General features: G+C 44.7%; 1 protein-coding gene, 2 long non-coding RNA genes and 1 pseudogene across 5 annotated transcripts in view; 2 read left to right on the forward strand and 2 right to left on the reverse strand.

The window, feature by feature from the left end:
• The window catches only part of LOC149354355 (uncharacterized), a 61,191-nt gene that overhangs the window by 19,899 nt on the left and 22,242 nt on the right, over nt 1-19,050 (forward strand). The window contains exon 5 of one of the 2 annotated variants that reach the window (XR_016291309.1): nt 10,373-10,495. The exons of the other annotated variant lie outside the window; for it this stretch is intronic. The gene's annotated coding sequence lies outside the window, so the exon portion shown is untranslated. Of the gene's footprint in view, nt 1-10,372; nt 10,496-19,050 lie in introns of those variants that run through there. 2 annotated transcript variants of the gene reach the window in all.
• Nucleotides 6,048-7,635, reverse strand: LOC149354356 (uncharacterized). Its single transcript, XR_016291313.1, has 3 exons — nt 7,537-7,635; nt 7,182-7,384; nt 6,048-6,576 (listed from the first exon to the last, which is right to left on the reverse strand). It is a non-coding gene; the product is annotated as an uncharacterized LOC149354356 (long non-coding RNA).
• On the forward strand, nt 10,407-11,470 carry LOC149354357 (uncharacterized; annotated as a pseudogene).
• Nucleotides 14,099-17,974, reverse strand: LOC149354358 (uncharacterized). Of its 2 annotated transcripts, XR_016291312.1 has the most exons (4): nt 17,746-17,974; nt 17,352-17,420; nt 16,777-16,841; nt 14,099-14,234 (listed from the first exon to the last, which is right to left on the reverse strand). It is a non-coding gene; the product is annotated as an uncharacterized LOC149354358 (long non-coding RNA). The 2 variants fall into 2 exon arrangements; XR_016291311.1 differs by lacking the exon at nt 16,777-16,841.

Below are 19,050 nucleotides of genomic sequence, written 5' to 3' on the forward strand. Positions count from 1 at the left end.
CTAGAAAGAGGCAGATGCACTGATCTAAAAGCTGTGAGCTTATGGCCTACTGAACTGTTTTGAATTAATGAGGGAGAACAACGTATGGCAATGCTACTACCATTACCTCTCATATGCAAGCTTACAGAGCAAAAAAAAAGGCTCCCATACATAATCCTTGCAACTGACATTCTTACTAGCTGAGAACAAGCATAGCCTTGTGTTTTGAACATGCCACAGCAAACATTATTGAATATACTCTCATCACTTCACGGCATATGTCAGCCATGCATGCACAGGAAAGCAGGGGACTGCTATCACATATGGACAATTTGAATGGTTTGCCTGATGGGGGCCATTCCAGTGAGACTACACTGCGTTTACCTCATGCCATGAAACAACTGTCAGCAGCACAGAGGCAATGAAAAGGTAATTATTTGTTGTGCGTGAAGCACATAATGTGTTATAATGATGCTAAAAAATGGAACTCTGATGCATCAAGCAGCAGATTAAAAAAAGTTCTACCAGCTAGGACACAGCTTGCATCACATGGCAACCAATGTGTGTTGCTACTTACTGCTGTTCGTACCTGGCTAGCAGATGCACTGGAAGCTTCACTGCTTTCTGCTGCAGACTGTGGTCAGGTGGGGTGCTGTAAGTAAAATGGCAACTCTCATTTGCAACACCATATGTCAAAATGGTTCATTCATATACTCTCTATATGCACATATTTAGCAAAGGTACGCTACTCAATCTCTGTCACATAGTCAAAAACTTGCAAACTAGGACGAAATTGACAACACAGTAGACCAAAAATATCAGAGAGGTGTACCAACACCAAATCATGCTAGAAAAAATTCTTCCCTTGTGTAATGTTGTATTCCTGTTATGAATAACACACATGGATCATGCAAATAACGATGCAGTGTGTGGCACCTCAATTTTTGCGTAACGTTTTCAGTGAATAAAATATTTGTTAGTTACTGAAAATTCAGTTGCATAGATGCAATAGGTACAGTTAAGGACAGAAGTTTGTGGGATGCAGATTTGCGGAAAAAAAAAATTATTTCTGCGCTGCCTCAGCAGACAGGCAGATTGTATTTTTGTAGCAGATGGAGCACGCATGTCTCCTCATGTGCATATGCATTTCCGTGATCTGCTATGCTTTACCTCCATGCAATAAATTTTTTTTTCGCGAATCTGCATCCAGCAAACTTTTTTCCATGACTGTACAAACGTTCGCGGACCATGTCGAGTGCTCTAGCGGCGCGCTGTGTTGTGCGTTTCTGACAGTTACAAATGCACAACAGCGGGCTCGATGTTTTAATTGTTATACCACAAGGCATACTTTTAACCATGCATCATTATGCGGTGATGTACTGGTCCGAGCAACCTGTACCGTACGTGGCCACGTGGCGTGCTAAGTGTCGCATTGCATTTTGTGCACCGGATTGCTTACCTTTCTGCTTGGCAGAAACAGTGTGGGCAGGGCTGTCAGCTTCAGCCTCAGCTTCATCAATCCCACACCTGACCGCCGTATGAGCTCGGGGTTGTAGTTATAGTCGTCAGGCGTAAAATGATGGCCACAGACGTGAAGGTGCTGGCGTTTGTCCGAATGCAGCAATCCGATGCGCTGAAGGCAGACAGCTCGCTCGCTTCCATCTTTCGGCAGACAGTGCCGAAGGGCAACATCTTGCCAGTCTCTGGCTTTGCAACCAACGACACAGCATGGCCGATCCATTTTGGTTGTGCATACGACGGAGGTAACGACAGAAATCAGTACCGCGGTGACTACGAATAGCACCTCGATTCTCGATTCGATTCGACGACGGTGCCGGCGGAGTGACACAAGCGGTACGAGCAGATGACAACATTGTAAACCAGAAGTGCAGTACTAATTTCTGACACCGAACACACAATAACCGCGTAAACATGCATATAAACGACAACTCTCCTTGCTGAAATGCAAAATATTTCCAAGAAAAGTAAGAATGTGAAGTATCTAGAGCTTTTAGACTGTTAAATGCGTGATTTCACGTTGGCACGATGAACCAATGATAGCCCTGCGCTGGTGACATAATGAGCACTAATCTGATGTAATGAGCGCGGATTCGGGTGGAAGTTCAGCACCGCTGGTTGCTGCGAGCCTCGCGAGCGGTGGTTTTTGAAAATGTATTGTAAATTATCTACTCACTTTTGATGTATAGACCTTACGCAAAAGTGCTGCCATCTAGTGGCCGCCGCGCGCGTTTCCGCCATGTTTAAGCGTAGCTGAACAGAGCAGCGGAGGCGTCACAGTAGAAAGCTGTGTGGCCGCGCTCGTTTTCGCCGATAATGCCGACGTACTGCTGTGTTCCGTGCTGTACGCAAAGTGGAAATAAGGATGCCGAAGGAAAAAAGGTAAGCAGGAAGCTATATCCATTCCTGCATTCTTTTTTCTCTTTATTTTGCGTCAATTTGTTGTCGCTCGGTTCTCGTGATGTAGGCGCACTTTCGAACAACGGCGTGCTTAAATTCTTCAGCGGTATCTAATCCAGCCTGTTTCAAAAGATCGGAAATTGTGTTCGGTGTCGAGGCAAATGAAATATATCGCCCATGCTGTGTTACATTGGTGTGAAGACGGAGTAACGTTGCTTTTCACATACAGCGGAGTGTCTGCAAGAGCATTGAATGAAAGTTGCCCTTGATTTGCTTACTGCGCTCACTTTGTATTGAATCATACATGCTGTCGAGCATATGTAACAATTATTTACATACATCTAAATAAAACAAGCTGCGGCACTTTAAAATGCGCTAAGCTGTTCACTTAAAAGCGAGTGTGAAATTTTTATCGCTTCACGCATTTGACACATCGATGAATCGGATATCATCGATTATAAGCTGGGGTTCAGCTACTGAAGTGCTTCTCAAGAACATGCTTTGCAAAAGCACTAAACCCAGATGTAGGTGGCCGCGACTGCTGTTGCCAGCCAGCTGCACTCGGCTAGCGCAAGTTCGCATGACTGCCATAGATGCACTGATGATCGTCGTGTTGTTTACTTTTGGTTTCTCAAACCAATGCGAGAGGAATTTTTCCTGTGCGTTATGTGCAACCTCGTAGGGAGTTTAGGATTAATTTGGATCACGCCGGATTTGCTTCCTGTAATCTGTATATCGCCGAAATAAGGTCGGTTTTTCGTTTCACCTCCACGGCGCGCCGTCAAAACGAAGTCGTCGTGGTAGGGATTGAAACTGTGAACCGTTTACGACCACTCAAAGAGCAATCCTTTGTAGGGAGACTTACCGTGCTTAGCAGTATTTGCGAGGTTTGCTGGTGTGACCAGTAGGAGAAACAAGGCTGAGCGCACGCGCGTGTTTTGAGACTTTATTTTGGGCATAAATACCCATGATGCCAGGTACAGTGTACAGTTATTACTTCACTGAATTGCTGCTAGCATGTAATGTTTGATCTTCTGCAACATGTCCAAAAAGAATCTCATGCATGCGAAGTCCCCACTCATGACATCTGTGTTCTTTCAGGTGTCATTTCACTGCATTCCCAACGACAGTGGACTTCGCAAAGCATGGTTGGTGGCCATCAAGAGAGAGCCACCGTTTAACATTAGGACAGCCCGTGTGTGTTCGCAACATTTTGCAGAGAAGGATTTCGTGAAGAATGTTGCCAGTGGACGTCAAATATTGCATGACAATGCAGTGCCATCAGTTTTTGCTTTCAAGAAGCCTCACAAGCAAAGGAAGCCACCAAAGCCTCGTTCAGCCCCAGCCAAGCAAAAGAATTTTCCTGTTTTCTTAGTGCAGTCACCGACCTTGTCTCCAGTACTAGAAACTGGGACAGACTCTGAGCAGTCTTCAATGGATGACGCCTGCACCACTCCTGAACTCGTCCACAACATTGATAATGAAAAAAAAGACTGAAATTCTTCAACTCCGTCAAGAACTGCAGGAAGCAAAAGAAAAAAATGCAGCATTGGAGAGTAGAATTGCTGTTCTTCAAAAGCACTGTGCTTACCTGGCGGCTTCCTTAGCACAGTTTTCAGTCGAAAAATTCAGAGACAATGATGAAGACATTCAATTTTATACCGGCTTGCCATCATACGATGTGTTCCAGAAGCTTCTGTGTTATTTGAAGGTCAATACCATGAAGCACGATGATAACACATGCAACCAAAAAAGAGAAGTTGGCCGCCCTGCTATTCTGAGCACTGAGAACGAATTATTTTTAGTTCTTGTGACCTTGAGACTGGGATTGTTTCAGAAGGACATCGGCCACCGCTTCAGCATCCACCAAAGCACAGTGAGCCGCATATTTAACAAGTGGATCAACTTTTTGTTCATGCGGCTAGGAGACATGCCTTTATGGGCATCGAGAGAAGTGGTTGACCACTACATGCCTGAAGAATTCAAGCTGAAGTACCCCAAGACTCGAATAATTATAGATGCCACAGAAATCAAATGCGAAGACCGAGCTCTTTAGTGTTGCAGTCAGAAACTTATTCTAACTACAAATCAAGCAACACCTTTAAGGGCTTGATTGGTGTTACCCCAGATGGTACACTGACATTTGTTTCGCCACTAGTAACAGGATGCGTCTCGGACAAGGAGCTTGTAAAGAGAAGTGGATTTCTCTCCTTGCCATTTGATAAGGGGGATGTCGTTATGGCAGATAAAGGGTTTACAATTAAGAATCTCCTGGAGCCCATAGGAATACACCTGAACATGCCGCCATTTCTGACTAATGGCCAGTTCACGGAGGAGCAGGTTGCAGTGACAGAAGCAATAGCATCACTACGCATCCACGTTGAGAGGCACATTCAGAGGATAAAAAGCTTTCATATATTTTATAGGAGGATCCCCATAACTATTGCACCACTTATTAATCAAGTTTGGACAGTGTGTGCACTTCTGACAAACTTCCAAACACCTCTGATGAAGCCATTGTAATTGGTGCTCATTAATCCCATCTGAAGGTACTTCTGAATGCTGTTTCAGGTGTCAATAAATACCAAAACTTCAACTCACATTGTGCTTACTACAAAGAATGAATAGTTCCTCTAAGAGTGTTCGGATTTACATTGCACAACTGAGCTGTTGCAAACAATGAAAAGCAGTAAAAATGAGGCCAGAATTTATTGCTATTCTCTGCAGTTACCGAGCCACAGCATCTATATTTGGGCTCTTCAATGCTCATCATGCAGCATTTCCAGCAAATCAAACAAACCTTTAGCGAAAGTAGTTTTTCCAGACACTTTTGCAACTTTAGTGCCGAATGTGCTACAAGTAGTCCACCACATAACCTAGATGCAAAGGTAGTCGCCTGGAAACTTGGTAATGATCATAAATGAACATGCGTACAGTTTTAAGACAGAAATGTGTCCGATATGTCTGGGCCTGGGTGTTATGCAATGACTTTGGAATGAGAGCATGATTGAAACAGACAGGCAAAAATTAGCAGGTAGAAAACTAGAATAATGTTCAATGCTTCAGGAAGGGAATGACAGTAACATAGGCAGACAACCATTGGAAGCGGTAAAAGAATACGTCTACTTTAAGAAGGTAGACGCTGGAGATGCAGACCATGAAAGAACTAATTAGGAGGATAACAATTGGGTGGAGTGCATTTCGATAAAAACGAAGTCTACCAGTACTACTCGGAAGGAAGGTATATAACCTAAAGCTTACTAGTTCACATATACAGGCTGAAACTTGGAGGCCAAAGAAAAGGGTTGAAGTAGAATTGACAATGCAGCAAGCTATGGAAAGGAAAATGAGACAGTAAGGTGACCTGCGGTCCTTTATGGTACAGAATGGATTCCAGGAGAAGGAAAGTGAAGCAGAGGGTGGATAACATTGGGAAGTTTGCTTAGCTAAGTCAGCTGCAGGTTGCGCAAAACGGTTAATTGGCACGGTATAGGAGATGCTTTTGTCGTGCAGTGGACTTAGCTTGGCTCATCAATGTACCTTTCGGTGAACTTCTGGCACCGCAGCTAAAAGATGCCCTGCAGGAACTAGCATGGAACACAACTAAGTTGAAAACCACTTCTGTGTATGTTTCATGCAAACACCTAGGCAGTTGCCACACGATGCATTGAGGAAAAAAGCTAATTTTGCTGGGATGTTTGCAGCGAATTTAGATATGGCACAGCCTGCTGGAAGTAGAAAGCATCCAACTTTGATTTCATTGCCATCCAGGCCCTCTCAGAATACTCTACTCCGCAAATTACAATCCAGGCCTCTGCAAAAACTACAAAATGAGTCCATTGTAACCCTGAGCAGTACATCTGCCCCATAACTTGCTCGTAATATGTACTTGATTGTTTTAGGTGTGGAACAGTGTCTACAATTTCAATACAGAAGTCTTCACATGCTACTGCTTCTTGAAGGGTAGTGGTCCCCTTGCTCCATGGGCACTTCACCTCAATGAGCCCACAGGGAGGGTTTTCTTGGGAATCGTATACGACGCGGTCAGGTGTTGCACCTAGCCATGGAGATTCAGGACGCACCATGAGCCCGCACGTGTTCACAGTGACATTGTGGCCAATATGCTCCATGCACTGTATGTAGCGCTGCACAGCTCGTGGCTCATTTGCTGTTCCGTACCTGCAAATATTCAAGAGTGGACAAAATTGCAAGGCTTGCATGGATGAATTTTTTTCATAATTCTTATTAAATGGGTCCTTCATTTACTCTCCAAGTGCTCCAGAAGCTAATTCAAAATAGTAATGAAACCATGCTGAAATAGCCTACAATCCAGAAACTTGCATGACTATAAGGTAATTTATATGCAATACTTTTTAACTGTGTAGGACTAGGGGCCAAAAGAACCCACGGGTTTTAAACCTCTCTCTAAGAAAACTGTTGCTACAAAAAGGCAAATAATTTTCATTAGTTTTCTGTAACTGGTCAAGGGGCAAGAGAAGCTAGGATACACCCAAATGTGCATGTAAACAAGCACAAAAAGAAGGCCCGCTTTGAGGTTAAATAGCCACTGCTTCCTGGTTGCATCCATTTTAATTTCAAAAAAGCTACAATCTCATGTGTTTGTTTGGATACTAATGTTAAGGACAGTACAAGAAGGTTACTGTGCAAGGTAAATCTTGTTGGCAATTAACAGTCAGGGAATGGCAAAGAACAACACTCAGTGGTACAAAACACTCTTATTTTGGATGCTAAGTACACATGTAATCAATATTAAATGGGCTCACCTCACTATTGGATTTGTAAACGCGTTTGGCCTCATGACATTTGCGACACCACGTTCTGTCCAGGCAGCCTTCCTTGCTAACACGGCACCAAATTTTGATGCTGTCAGCCTGTTCAGCCTTTCTTTTCTCCAGGTAGAACTGCCCACTTGTTGCCTGGTGTTCAGCTCCAGTGCTGTAGCATCTGCGTTACTGATCTGCAACCGCTGGAGATGCAACATATGGTTGCAAAAATATTAACTGGTGAACTTCTCAACTACTATCTTCATTTTCAACAATAAAAAGCCATCATAAGCATCAAATTCACATTATGACATGCAAGAGTAACAAACATGCTGAAAATAAAAAAATGCCCAACCTGGATGATTTGGTTGTTTGCCAGTTCTGGAGGTGGACACCAGCCATGGTCAAGAGGGCGAAACCTGTACGGTTCAGCATTTTCCAGCAGATCTGTATCTGATGTAGCAATCTGACTCCATGGTATTAAGCAGTCAAATGCGGTTGGCAAAAGGGGCAAATGAATGGACTTTGCTGAGCCAACAAAAGTTGGCCCAGCTTGTGTTTCAACATGCTCACAAGAAGCTGCTTGTGCAAGAATGGCTGCGAAGCAACCGTGTGTATCCTTTGTGCTTTCTGCCAGCTCCACTGTAGCCCCTATCTGCTCTTCAATGGACGGCATCTCATATCCAAAATCAAGCTTGGCTCGCTTTTGATCTGCCGGCCGCCCTTCACCAACCTGATGCCAATTTATTTTCATGACGTCTTCAGGTGCCATAGATTTTCTTGGCCTCCTCCACTGTTGGGGCAGTTCTGTTGGTGCGAGCTCCACAGGAGGCTCCTTGTGGCCCAGCTGTTGAAGTTTCACAAGCTGCTTCAGTAGAGCTACCAAATGGCTGCAGTATCCTGAAGATCCAGCTGGGCAACTGCAATGTGCTCTCTCCACAAGACAGTCTGCAGCAAGCACGAGTTGTACACTATATGGGTTTGCAGTTTTCTTTCTGCTCCTGTTGCAAACACATTGCACAGCAACAGCAGGTCCACTTGCACTGTGAAAAAAGAATACAGGTTCCATTTATGAATAAGCATGACTTCGTTACTGACTTAAAGGTCAATTGGTAAGCGCAATTTTATCAGTTAATTCAAAGCATGGTATTCACAACAAGCTAAACACCAGAAAAACATGATACATGCCTGGCATCAAATTGTGCGCTTAAATCAAAGATTCAACAAATGACGAAATAATACTTCCGCTATCACATACTCGGCAGCATATGGTATCATAATGTATCGAATACCTAGCAAAGAACGCGTGCCGCCTAACGAAAACTGTGTGAAAGGCAAGGATAAACAAAGCATTTTTTGCTGGGCATACCGCCACGGCATAGGTACCACGATGTCGCAACGGCTCGAACTGCCTAAATGTAGCGCGAGACGTAGCGCTAAAGCCATGCAAAAGGAGCGGTAAACGACAGATACACTGCTACTCTTTCTTTCCGCCCCTACTGCATCGGCGCCAGCACGAACACACAATGGAGAACAGATGACTACGAGAGCGGCGAACAGATTGCTACGAGAGCGGCTGCTTGCCCCTTGAGAAGAAACAGCGTAATCGCTGACAAAATGCAGAGGACAGAACACGAAAAAAAATGACCCAGAAGCTGTTCCTTTACACTAGTTTCTGTTGTTTCTAGCAAGGTTTCACGCTATGAATCAACAAAGCAGGCCTTTTCACCTGTTCGTGATGGTCAACGATCGTCACATATGCCGAAACGGCTTTTTAACACGGGCGTAAAGCAACGACCAAAGATGTTTGATGAAATGCATGAAGTAGTAATAAACAAAGTTTACTCACCCGTTGCACTTCTTCGTTTTGAGCGTCGGCAGACATACATATGACTCTGTCACTAGCTTGTAGCTGCGCTGCTGCTGCCGTTCCGAGGTTTTAGAAGCGCAGTATCGCTCTACAAAGTCAAATGGAAACGTCGGCAGCACTGACAAGTCCATCTTCCATTCCTCCGTCATTTTAGAGCGTGAGAGCTTCTTATTTCTGCTCCGAATGCAAGAATACGTCGCGATAAAGCTATCACAAAACAGACGCTGCTAGCGCAACGGCAGCAGCACAGGAGACTCGACCCTTAAACATGGCGTAGCATAGGTGGTTCGCTGAAGCTCCGATAGAGGGCAGCAATTTTGCATAAGGTCTATTGTACGCGGCATGAACGTTCAGTGGCCTATGCTGTACATAATGCAAGTATTTTTTTGCCAACCTCAGATACCCCTTTCTGGGACCTTTTAACTGTGACTACATTATTGCAAATTTTTTTTCATTACCAGGCTCCCCTCTTAAGGGTCTTGGTCTAGCATTTGCAATTGGTATGGTTTTTTTCATTTGTGTTTGACGTATGTCACGCTTGTTTCTTTTAGTTATTGTGTACATAGATTTTTGGAAATTATTTATTTTCAGAGGGTGTGCAGCAGTATGCCCGCAAATACTGCACAATAATTAATGCCTTGTCTACTACTCTCCTCAATCTCGGCCGCCGCGGTGGCTCAGCGGTTATGGTGCTCGGCTGCTAAAAGACGCGGGTTTGATCCCGGCCGCGGCGGCTAGAATTTCTTTGGAGGAGAAATTCTAGAGGCCGGTGTACTGTGCGATGACAGTGCACGTTAAAGAACCCCAGGTGGTCGAAATTTCCGGAGCCCTCCACTACGGCGTCTCTCATAGCCTTAGTCGCTTTGGGACGTTAAACCCCATAAACCAAACCAAACCATCCTCAATCTCGAGGACAAAAGTAACTATCTGGCGCTCCAAGCTCCTTATCGTGTCACATTGCATACAGGCATCACCTGATAATGCACTTCTGGAGCCGAGACCGGAGCCGAGACCGGAGCAGTGTACCTATAGTTTCAACCTCGCCACAGCACCACTCGTGCGAGCGCTGTCTACGATTCCACTCCTCACTGTACGAAATGTGTAAAACTGAAGTTCTTTTTACATAAAATTTCGGCTGTTATAGAAAGAATGTCTGAGCAGCTAAAGAGGAAGTGTCGGTAATTTGGCTCTGCGCTAGAGAAATAATGGTTTTAAAATGCATGCAGCTCAGTATAGCTCAGTCTACATATTTATAAACTTATAAAGTGAACATAATCAATCATTTTCACTGATGATTGAGTATTCTATTTTCTGCTTTCAGTTTTACTGCGGCCCAGGACAGCTAAAGTTAACAAAGCAGAACGCAGAGATTTGAAAGTGTTTTGGAAGAAATTAAGAAAATCAGGCACCAAACTGATATGGATGGATCGGAGGCCCAGCAGGCACACCTACGTGACATCAAGAATTTGATGAAAGGAACCAGTTCAAGTTTGTCCAGCGCCAACATTTTTTAGAATGAGCTGCTTTTCCTGGTGACAAAGCGGATGCACTAATCTGACGGCCATGCCCAGTAATTAGTGGGTCTATCACCCGTCACTCAAGAAAAACGAAAAGAACTCGCAAGCGCAATGTTATTAACATCGAGTGCGATTCAGACGAGGACCGCGTTGTGTTTTCGAAAGGTAGCACTGGAAGCACACATGGAAGAGGTCCCACCAAAAGGTCACGAAGGTTAGCAAAGTCTCCTGCAGTCGACACATGGTCCAGTCCTGTGGTGAGATGCAACAGTCAAAGGAGACACTGCAGATATTGCAGAAGGCAGAGAAGATAAGCTGCATTGACCTATCGTACGAGTCGTCCAATAGCCTCGCGTGTTTTGGCGAAGTGGTCTCACCAGTGAAAAGGGAAAAATATTTTATCGTGAAATGTGAGGCCACTTTGCTGAACTACTCCACATCACTGGAAGCACCTTTGAGTGACATCGTGGAGAAGGTACCTGAGGAGTGCGGTGTGGATGCGTCCCAGGTGACATTGATTTTCAACGGCCGGCCAGTTAGACCAGCAGACACCCCAGAGAGCCTTAATTTGGCAACAGCGGACATTTCAGAATGCATCGTCACAAAGTACATGGAGATGGGCAGGAGGAAGAACACAATATGCATCAAGTTTCAGTGCTCCAACAAGCAGAAGAAAGAACACATATAAGTCAGTTTCATGGAACCCCTAAGGATAGGAGCCATGCTGCTTGGTAACAAGCTGGGCCTTCATATCTCCGAGCTCAAATTCAAGTTTGACGGTGAGTGTGTGGAACTAAAAAGCACACGAAAAGAGCTCGGAATCGAGGACAATGATTGTGTTGATGTTTGCAATCGGTTACAGATGTAAATATTGCTATTATCGCCATTTCCATTAAGGGGAAGGTGGGTCTTGAAAAATATTCTTTGTTGGTGTGGTCACAGTTATGAAATCGAAATATTATGGGTATGTGGTTTAGTTTCGTGTACAGAGGTTCCTTCAGAGTTCTCTTTGAGTTTTTTGTTGGGAGCTGTTACTAGGGGGGGGGGGAGCCAGAGGGCTTGCTGGGGTTCGGAGTTCGGAGAAGTTCCGGTGCCATCTAGCCAGACCAGATATGTGCGCTCACCATCTGTGGACACATCTGCCGATACGCTGTCAATGCTGCATTTAATCCGCTTAAACATCGGCTCAAGAACGCTAGTGAACCAAACCGTGTCTTTTTTGAGGCTGGTCAGGGCGGAAAGCACCTGCGCATCTGTGTGGGCTCAGAAAATGCTAGCACGTGCAACTAATGCATCACCTCGAAGTTCGTGTCTCTGCCCACTGAAGCGCCTGTAGTGGAAGATGGGCTCGGCGGAGTCGCCTTAAAAAATAGTGGAGCGAAAGCGCATGCATAGTATGTTGCTGGAAAGAGTACGAATGGTACTTTTTGAATGGCACTTATCTCCTAAGTGTAGCACCATGTGTCGCCATAGTGACACTTCATGGGGCGAAATACAGCTGCTGGCAGTCAGTCCCACTAAATTTACCTGCCTGACACCTTTACAACTTTATCACTTCTGCGGCACAGTCAGTGGTAGGCACATTAGTTAAAAAGCAAAGAAAAACAAAACTGCCGTTATTGAAGTGTGACGTAATAAAGTTATCAGGACCGTGATCGGGGTAGAAGGGAAAGGCGCGCCAAAACTCGAGAAAATCACAAAACCGGGGATACTGTTTGCATGGTGGTCCCGTGCTTTCCTACAATCCGCGCTTCTTTTACGTAGCGTTTGCCGATTTTACGAGTTTCTCAGCACAATCGAAACATTTTAAGTATGTCACTCATACATTGCAGAAGGCACGTTTTCTTCGGCAGAAAACCTTCCGTAAACTTGAAAGCGAACCGCCGCGCGTACGTTTCAGCGGGCGCCGCCGGCTGCCGATCCACACCAGCGGAGCGACAGTGCCGCCACCTATATACGTCGACCCAGCGACGAATACCTTGTGTGGTCAGTTGACTACTGGTTCAAAGTGCGTTGATCGGCTGCACCTGCCAGCCCGCTGAGACTGAGATTTACAGTGTGGGTTGAAATTTTTCTGGGTTCATGGTTTCTTTTTAGTCGACTACTGGGGAACGGGTAAGACTAAAAAGCTTTGAAACGTGATGACGAAGGATCTTCGTATCGTACAGCGATATAGAGCTTCAGGGGAAAAGCTTTGTCCAAGGCAGTGCTTTCTATGCTTTCAATGAGTGGGAGCTGCACGTGGCGACAAGTCTATTTTTGCAATAGAAAGCTGAAAAAAAAAGATCACGGGAGAAAAATGGAAAAATAAATGAGTGCATGAAATCATGCCCTTGATTACAAAGCAGAGAAGAAATTTCATGCAAAAAATAATGCCACAAATGCCATATTTACATGGGAATTCAAATTGTTGTGACAGCTTCTTAGGAACACAAATTATTCTCCTCTGCAGAGAAGAAAGACACCTCTGTTTACTTTTTCCAAACTTTCACTCCCTTCAGAAATTTCTCGCGTGTTTCCGTGCTCCTATCTCATGATCTTCGTGCATTTCCTTTCATTTGATAGCGATGCTTTCATACTCTAAGGGGATTTGCATCCACTGTTAACTAGCATCCTGCAAAAGTTATAAATTTCTTGCGACTTTTATTCTTTTGACAATTGACAATTCTTTCGAAAAATTTTGACAGATCGGTGACACGTTGGCTACTTCTTGGCTACTTTTTGTTATTTCGTGGCTCGTTTACGAGCTTAGGACCTGGCAACCCTGCCAGGCAAGAGGAGGAACCGGTCTGGTCGGGCCGGCGGCGGCAGGCGAGCTCGGCGCGAAATATCTGAGATGATACGATTGCGCGCCGGGCGCCGGCGAATGCGCTGCCACTCGAGCCCTGTTGGAGTGCAGACGGTCGTGCTTTGGCCAATGCAATGTCGCTGCGCCGCGTTCTATATCATAGCGCAAACGCGTCTTTAGCTACTACTACTGTGCTGTTACTTCATTTTTTCTTTCTAACGCAGAAGCGTTAATGAGCTCGTGAGGCACAAAAGGCGGCGTCGTCTTCGTCTTCTGAGGTTGCCGCGGCTGAACTTGGACTGCCGGGGCGCCGTCAAGTCGCTCGGGCCAAAACTTCAGGGGGCACTTCGACGATCTAAAGTGCGCGAGGCGTCCCAATCAACCAACGTACATTCAATGGACGTCCGAGGTATGTCCTTTACTGGATATACGGATATCCGTCGGAGATCCGCCGACGTCCAACGGCTCTCGCACGGACCTCCGACGGAGGTACAAATATAATTATTTAGACTGCCGACAGATATCCATCTCGGATATCCGCCGGCGGATCTTTTGAGGATATTTGCAGGTAATGCATTCTTCACCATTATGAGGCAAGCCAGAACTACAACCACCAATCAGTGCACCTCCCAGGGCCACTGGGCTTATTAAAAGCCCGCAGAGTGTCTGAAATCGGACATACACCTTGCTGTATGTAATCTGCATGGATCTGTAAAGCAATCGACCAAAATGGCAAAGCATATCAGTCGGGATGATTTTATTATGACATAAATGCCGTCTTCAGTCTTCATGAGGAATTCATCAAGCCGGCCATACACAGCAGCAGGAAGGATACTGTACAGACCATGATGAATTTGTAGACAAGCCGGGGACGTCTTCTGCAGAAAACAGTAAACATTAAGTTCAGAATATGTCATTAAAGCAAGCGAATTTGACAGACACCATTCAGTTGTATGCAGTAACTCCACCGTGCCAAGTAAATTAGTCATCTGCAGCTCCGAAAGCATGTTTACATCTTGAACAACTAGTAAGTTGTAAGCAACAGAGGTGAGAATATTTCTTGCAATACAAAATATTTTGCTTTTCCAAAAAAACTGCAAGAACAAATGCGCCACTGCAAAGCTTTGTACCAGTTCATGAAAAATGCGTATACATTGCAAGCTTGAAGGAATTGGTGAGCGCTATAAAAACACGGAAAAGGGATGAACACACAGGACAACTGTTTAATCTCAGAAGAAACATGACTAAATACACACATTTGACTTCATATCATACACAGAAGAGGGAGGAACACACGTGCTGACAAGAATGAAGGAAAAACAGGTAAAAACTATGCGAGCTTACAACAGCCAAAGATTACTATTCTTGAGGTAGGTTAATTCTGTTCCCCCTAACATCACTGAAGGGGAGCTGACGCATTGCTTATCTGGAGCAACGTGCATTGCAAAATTTTCGATAATTTCTCGTTCCTGTCAGTTTCTAGCCCTACCTATTACCTTGGTGTTTTTTAGCAAGGGTATGCATTCACAGTGTGCGAAATGAGGTGCCAGATTCCCGGATTTCACAACTTGTTCGCATGATCTTTTGTGTTCCCGGAGCCTCGTAAGGCATCTTCCTGTTTGCCCTAAGTAAGTTAGTTGGCAGCTGGGCGGAATGCTGTAAATGACGTTTTCGTCACACTTTACATAGGTGTTTTCGTGCTTGATGTTGCACCCAGGTTTCTTTTTGTGGTCTTCATTCTCGTTGACCTTTTTACACATTCCAATGAGCTTATTGGGAGCTGAAAAAACCACCTGGACCCCGTACTTGTTAGCTGTCCTCCTTATTCTGTGGGAGATATTGTGAACATACAGCATCACGGCTGGGCGTCCCTCGTAGCTCGTTTTCTTAGTTTTGTGGGACCCAGTAACTTCTCTTAGTAAGCTTTCAGCAGTACAGCAAAGTAACTGCTACGGGTAACCGCTCTCCTTCAATCGGGAGACCTGTTGGTCTATGCTGTGAATTATCAGTCATTCCAGAATTGTAAAGCGAGCTGTAGCTACGTCTTGCCTGAAACCAGCTATAAAAAAATCTTGCCCCCACTCGATAATTCACAGCGTAGACCAACAGGTCTCCCAATTGAAGGAGAGTGGTTATCCGGAGCAGTTACTTTGCGGCATTGCTGAAAGCTTACTAAGAGAAGTTACTGGGTCCCACAAAACTAAGAAAACGAGCTACGAGGGACGCCCTGCCGTGATGCCGTATGTTCACAATATGTCCCACAGAATAAGGAGGACAGCTAACAAGTACGGAGTCCAGGTGGTTTTTTCAGCTGCCAATAAGCTCATTGGAATGTGTAATAAGGTCAACGAGAATGAAGACCACAAAAAGAAACCTGGGTGCAACATCAAACACGAAAACACCTATGTAAAGTGTGACAAAAACATCATTTACAGCATTCCGTTCAGCTGCCAACAAACTTACGCAGGGCAAACGGGAAGATGCCTTAACAAGAGGCTCCGGGAACACGAAAGACCAAGTGAACAACTTGCAAAGTCCGGGAATCTGGCACCTCATTTCGCACACTGTAAATGCATACCCTTGCTAAAAAACACCAAGATAATAGGTAGGGCTAGAAACAGATCGGAACAAGAAATTATCAAAGCTTTTGCAATGCACATTGCTCCAAACCAAACCAAACCAGATAAGCAATGCGTCAGCTCCCCTTCAGTGATGTTAGGGGGAACAGAATTAACCTCCCTCAAGAACAGTAATCTTCGGCTGTTGTAAGCGCGCGTAGTTTTTACCTGTTTTTCCTTCATTCTTGTCGTCAAATGAGTGTATATAGTCATGTTTCTTCTGAGATTAAACAGTAGTTAGAAAGCGCTTCGTCCTGTGCGTTTGTCCCTTTTCAGTGTTTCTATAGCACTCACCAATTCCTTCAAGTATGTATTTCCAACTCGCCCCAGTAGTAGCTCTTTTGCCTTTTACATTGCAAGACACCACAGCTACTCCCACAGGCAGTCACTTCTACACTGATGGTCAAAAAAATTCAAGTGCAAGAGTAGGGATCCTTACCACATCGTTGCAAGCTAGCTAATGACTTAGGTTGGGCACAAGGTACACTCATAGAGAAAAGTCTGCTGGATGTCGATTTTCCGAAAATATTTATTTTTGCATTGCCTTGCCAGGCTGTCAGCTGAAATTTGTTCAATAAGATCGAGTATCCATGTCCCCTCCTGGTTCTAGGCTTTTGATTAAATTGCTCTGGCTAACAGCACAGAGAAAATGTTTCACAAAGAACTCTCATCCCACAAATTTTTATCCATTATTGTACAAGTACACTGCAGTATAGCTAGATACCCTCCGCTGCACAGAGCAAACAGAAGGAAAGTATCCATTATGTGACAGGGTCAAACTTGCACTGTAGTTCAAACTTACCTGAAGGTTGCTGCTGTAAGCTGCAGGTACTATATAGCTGCTAGCTTTGGTCAGTCACATCCACACTGTATGGACAGGAAAATAAAGTATGAGAGAGCAACTTATACATCACGTTGTCAACGATGCAGCAAAACACAATCTCTGTCGAAACTACAATGCCCACAGGGTTCACTGATGAACCACGCATCAGGGCACTGACAGCATATTTGATGATCCACAGCTGCACAGGAGTAAGGAAGAGAGGTCTGGTCACAATCCAGGAACATGTGGCTCTAGGGGTGTCATATATGGTCCTGCTATCTGGCTCAGCATTGAGCCCTGTGGGCATAACATGTTTGGCAAAGTTATACCAAAGCACTGCAAGAGCTCATTGCACTCAGTGATTGGGAAGTGAAAAATGTGACTGAAGCTCGCAAATTTAGCACAACAGTTAAGCTGTCCTAAACAATGCTACTGCACAGTGCAAAGTACTGTGTAGTGAGTGGATGGTTGGAGACTTCCATTTGGCAAGCCTAATAAATAAACTGATAAGCTGTGGAAGTATGCACAACTTTTATATGACATTTTCAACCTACCTGTGCTTTCCACGGCTTGGCATAATTAATGTAGGCACCAATACACTCGGTAGCCGGGCCACATCCACACTGCAAAGGCAACAGAAAAGTAAGAAAAACTAAGTCGCGAAGCACTGAAAAACTAACACCGTCCTGGCACTATGCTTTTCATGCATTCTGTTTTATCGTAATTATGAACCTACGCGCAATTGCCTAAAGATTCACACCATGCAACTACACACCGTCTCAACTTTTTTTCACAAACACGAGAAACACGTTTGCGGCAGCTAATGCATAGTGCTTGCAATTTCCACTCCGTGGCAAACAAGTAGCGCAACAGAGTACAACTGCGTTAATGCGGTTTAGTCATCCCACAGCAACACCCTGAAAGTAATTTTCAAGCACAGTTACTTACCTCGCAAGTGTTAACACCATGGCCGCTTCTTTCATCCAAAGCAACAAAGCATGTCTCGGCAAGGGGTCAGGCGACACCGGAGCTTTTTCACGAGAGCTTCAGAATCAAACGAACGTCTTTTCGAGCGCGTAGATGACACAACACATTTGTAGCACAGCCAAACAACCACAGAGCGAACAAACCGCACACTGCAGCAAAAGTAAAGGTCGAAAGGAACACCGCGCGACGAAAACCAACGAGATCATCGCGCCACAAATATTGGCTTGGCTGATAGATTGGATTGGGTTGACTTTTAGGCTTACCGCTCTGCCGCGGCCCCTGGTAGGAGTTTATTAGGGTTTGTTTTCATGGAAGCATGCATGGAAGGCAGCATGCATGGCTACATGCCTCGGTTACCTCGAAGGAGTGCTGCAGTATAAAAGGGCGTTAATTATGAGCACTGGCGCCAGAAAGCCAAGCGATTCGTTTAATTCTGGTTCTTTAACATCAGCACCACAGTTGAGTCATCTTAATCAATCTGAATATTAAACTAGTTGGTGGTAGAAATGTGATTGTGTGAATTTTGGCTTTGGCAAAATAGAATTTGTTTTAAAATGTTCGTCTGAGGGAAAACAAATATATCCCATGTAAGCTCACATCCCAAGAGGGATGTTTACGGATACTCCTCGGACATCCGCCGGCGGATGTCCGCCAGCCATCCAAAAACGAACGTCCCTCGTACATACACAGAATCTCCGATGCGTATATCCGAATATGGACATACGTAGGCATGCCCTATGGACATCCCAGCCTGGCACTGGAGATTCGGACCTTACTCGGACCTACCACGGATATCCGTGGTTGACTGTAAGTCTTGCCACCAACAAAATGACGACCGTAAGCACACACGAGGCGGCTATGGGACGACTTGGATTGGCTAGACATGGCTAATTGGTCATGGGTTAGTCATACGTCATTACTAATTGCTCGACTAATTACTCATCACCCATGACTAACTAGTCATGATTGGTTAGACTAACTAGTGATGATCGGTTAATCACTAACGATGACTAATTAGTTCATGACTAGTATTTCACGACTAACTAGCCATGACTGGTTAATGACTAACTAGTCATGACAGCTTAATGACTCGTTAGTCATGACTAAGTAGTTGATGACTTAGTCATGGCTAAGTAGTTGATGACTAACTAGTCATGACTGGTTAATGACTAAGCAGTCATGGCTAACCAAAATGATCAACTAGTCATGACTGGTTAATCACTAGTTATGAATAATTAGTTGCTGATTCACTACTCATGGTTGGTT

The sequence above is a fragment of the Amblyomma mixtum genome, chromosome 3 (genome assembly GCF_055824585.1).
Source record: "Amblyomma mixtum isolate Tamu chromosome 3, ASM5582458v1, whole genome shotgun sequence".
NCBI lineage: Eukaryota > Metazoa > Arthropoda > Arachnida > Ixodida > Ixodidae > Amblyomma > Amblyomma mixtum.